This window comes from Buceros rhinoceros, unplaced genomic scaffold (assembly GCF_000710305.1).
Source record: "Buceros rhinoceros silvestris isolate BGI_N320 unplaced genomic scaffold, ASM71030v1 scaffold17072, whole genome shotgun sequence".
Taxonomy (NCBI): domain Eukaryota; kingdom Metazoa; phylum Chordata; class Aves; order Bucerotiformes; family Bucerotidae; genus Buceros; species Buceros rhinoceros.
In genome coordinates, this window is record NW_010398461.1 from 11,157 (window position 1) to 14,430 (window position 3,274).

The 3,274-nt window shown below is 57.0% G+C and overlaps 1 protein-coding gene across 2 annotated transcripts in view; it reads right to left on the minus strand.

Moving 5' to 3' along the window:
- The window catches only part of SEPT3 (septin 3), an 11,222-nt gene that overhangs the window by 7,592 nt on the left and 356 nt on the right, over positions 1–3,274 (minus strand). The window lies entirely within an intron of this gene.

Here is a 3,274-nt window from a genome sequence, read left to right on the forward strand (position 1 = left end):
TGGGGCTTCTGTTGTCTTCTTCCAGGTTTCTCAAAGCTGCTGCCAGCCAGGAAAGCCCATCTCTCTGGCACAGCACGGAGAGCCAAGCCAGCCAGCTCTCCGGCACCCTGCCCTTCACCTGTCCTCTCTTGGGCTGCCCCGCACCACCTGTACCATAATTGTGTGGCTGTGCTGTGCCCCTCATTCTGCTGCAGCATCCTCCACTGTGTACCCCACACAGCCCTGATGGGGTTCCACCTAACCCAAAGAGAGGGAGAAGAGAGAGTGAGACAGGAAATGGTGAGGGGATGTGGGGCAGGGGGCAGTGGACACAGTGAGGCACATTAGTGCAGCAATGGGTGCAAATAAACCCTGGGAGTGGACAGGGAACAGGCTGAGGTGAGAAGACTGCATGGGACAGGTGCCATGCAGGCTGCGACCCTTTTGCTGCCAGGACCTTGTCCTCAGGGAGTCTGTTGCCCTCTCCTTTATTCCTTCAACTCCTTGTTCTTACACAGAGGAGAGGAAGGAGGGAAGTTTCTGGCAGCCAATCTCAAGGCTCACTAAGAGGTTCATAACTAGTCCCTCAATCTCACCAACAGACACTTTGCCCAGAGCTGGAGGATGATGATAACTCTGCTGTGGACATCACAGTACATGGCTGTACCTCTGCAGGCTTCTCTGCTGGAGATGGGAGCTTGCAGTGACAGGAGCGGATATTTCAGAGTCGGGCTCTTGAATACCTGTAAAAAGTCCTGAGACCAGGAGACAGGATCTCCAGAAGTCTCATTAAATATTTTCTGGATTTTATATCAGTGATGTTGCCCTGGGCATTTTGATTTTGGACACTTGAGGTTTTGGGCTAGACAACCTCCCTTTCTCCTCTTGATCACTCACTCTCTGTGTGGGTTGCCTTCCCACAGAGCCTCAGGAAGGGAAGCCCCCATTTTGCAAAGAGGTACCCAAGGTCTTAGCTTTCTGTACATGATTTTCCACCTCTTGACTACCACAGAAGAATCCAAGGAGACAACTGAGGAACTGCCAGGGAGGTCAGGGTGTGCAAATCCGGGGCCAGAGCTATGAGAGGCACCTTGGGACGTGAAACATGTCTACCTGGTCTCCTGGGAATGGCTCTGGATTTGCATGCAGTGATGCCAATGCTGCTAGGAAGCCTCATTAGCGCTCTGGCTGATTGGTCAAGGGGTAGCATTATGCATCCTAGGCACATGCCTTAGCCCCTCCAGCTGTCCCCTGTAATGAATACATGAGAGGGCACTACGGCCAGTACAGCTGATGACGGATAGAGGGTTAGACAGGGTTAACCACTTACATCCGCTCTTTGCATTGCCACCCCTTTCCCTGATGCTCTGTTCTGCGTGCTAAGAGAAGCTCATTTAAAAGTGCTGTTGCTGGTGATACCTCTGTTGCGGGTTCCTGGTGGGAGCTGGCCCGGGCTGGGCTGCTGGGAGGTAAGCTCTGTCTCATAGGAGGTGCTCCACGCAGCTCCACAGCAGAGAGAGGTGCAGCATCTGGAGCCAGGGCACGCAGAGTCAGAAGGGCAATAGGTGCCCAGAGAGGTCCTAGTGGTCCCAGCTACCTCCAGCTTCTGACACCTACCGATCCACCCCAAAACCTCTCCCTGGAAGGCCCGCATACGTGACCAGCAGCAGACACCACTACCACAGCCCACCCTTAATGTCTGCCTGTCTGCCTGCCTCTGACAGCCACAGCAGCCAGCTGGGGACAGAGGTGTCCCCGCAGGTCCTGTAGGGATTGAGGTAGTGGGGACTAACATCTACTCTGTCCTGATAACCCAGATACAGTTGCATCCCCTCCCCCTGCCTTCCCGTCCTTTGTCTGAGCGGCAAGAGGGAGGGAGCATTGCAAACAGCCGCTCGCCACAGCCCAGCTTCTAGCAAGGAAAGGCTATTTAACCCCCACATAACACATGGACAGCTTCACTGCGCTTCTCCTCTCATGTGGCCCAAGGCTGTCCCGCTCCTGCTGGAGGCAGCGATCCACACGCGTCTCACCCCAGCCCCTTCCACTGCATGGCTGGACCCATGGTCTCACTGCCTGCAGACATGGAACAGGGAGGAGGGATGGGTGTGGAGCCTGAAAGCGGCTGGCAGGAATGGGCTCTCCACGGGTGATGCCAGGTCCCTAGGAAGGAAAGCAAGCAGCTGTTTCAGTAGCACAGCCGCCCTGGACTTGCAGGCATTTGGATCTGCCCCTTGTTTCAGATCTGCAGAGGTGCTGGGCTGAGCATCGCTGCCCTGGAAAAATCCTTCCCCCCTCAGTTTCTGTGATGACCCCAGGGCATTTCTCCCAGCTGTGCCCGAGGCACGGCCTCACCTCAGGGTGCAGAAGAGAGCCGTTCTTCTTACCAGATCTATTTGCCTGGCCTGAGGATCACGGGGCATGTCGAGTGAGACAGGGAAACATCCCAGGCTTTGGGCTGCTGCAGCCTTGCCGGCAACAACCTTTCCTCCACTCAGTGCTCTGCAGAGGGCTTGGGCAGGAGCCTGGCTCTACAGGGACTGCAGTGAAATCAAGGGCAGGGTGTGCTGATGCCTCTCTGGAGATGCAGGAGCTGGAGGTAAACCCAGCCACTGCAGGGTTAAATGTTCCCCTTAGCCTCAGCCGAACCCTCGGTGCCTCTCCTCAGCTGTGCAGTCCTTACCCCATAGCCCAGCTCGCTGCCTGAGAGGGCTTGGGCAGGAGCCTGGCTCTACAGGGACTGCAGTGAAATCAAGGGCAGGGTGTGCTGATGCCTCTCTGGAGATGCAGGAGCTGGAGGTAAACCCAGCCACTGCAGGGTTAAATGTTCCCCTTAGCCTCAGCCGAACCCTCGGTGCCTCTCCTCAGCTGTGCAGTCCTTACCCCATAGCCCAGCTCGCTGCCTGGGCGGCATGGCTGTATCACAAGGCAAGATGATGCTGAGGACCCCTGGACCGAGGCACCCATGCCATCACAGCTGCCTGTCCCCCTGCTTGCCTGCCCGCCAGTGCCAAGGCTCCCTACCCACCCGCTGGCTCCTGCGCAGATGCCCAGGGAGCAGCACAGGACGTCCCCACTGCCCCCGCAGCGACTGGCAAGGGACAAGCCAGTCGCCGAGCAGCTTGTGGGCTTTCCCCAGCCCTGGACCAGCTGGGATTACCTCTTTCTTTCAAAGCAGCCCCTGGCGCCAGCTACTCCCCATCAGCACCTCAACCAGCCCCACTCATTCTGCTTCATGCCAGACTGCTGTCACGAAAAAAGACAAAGCCAGCAGAGCTGGGCAGTGTGGGGGCAC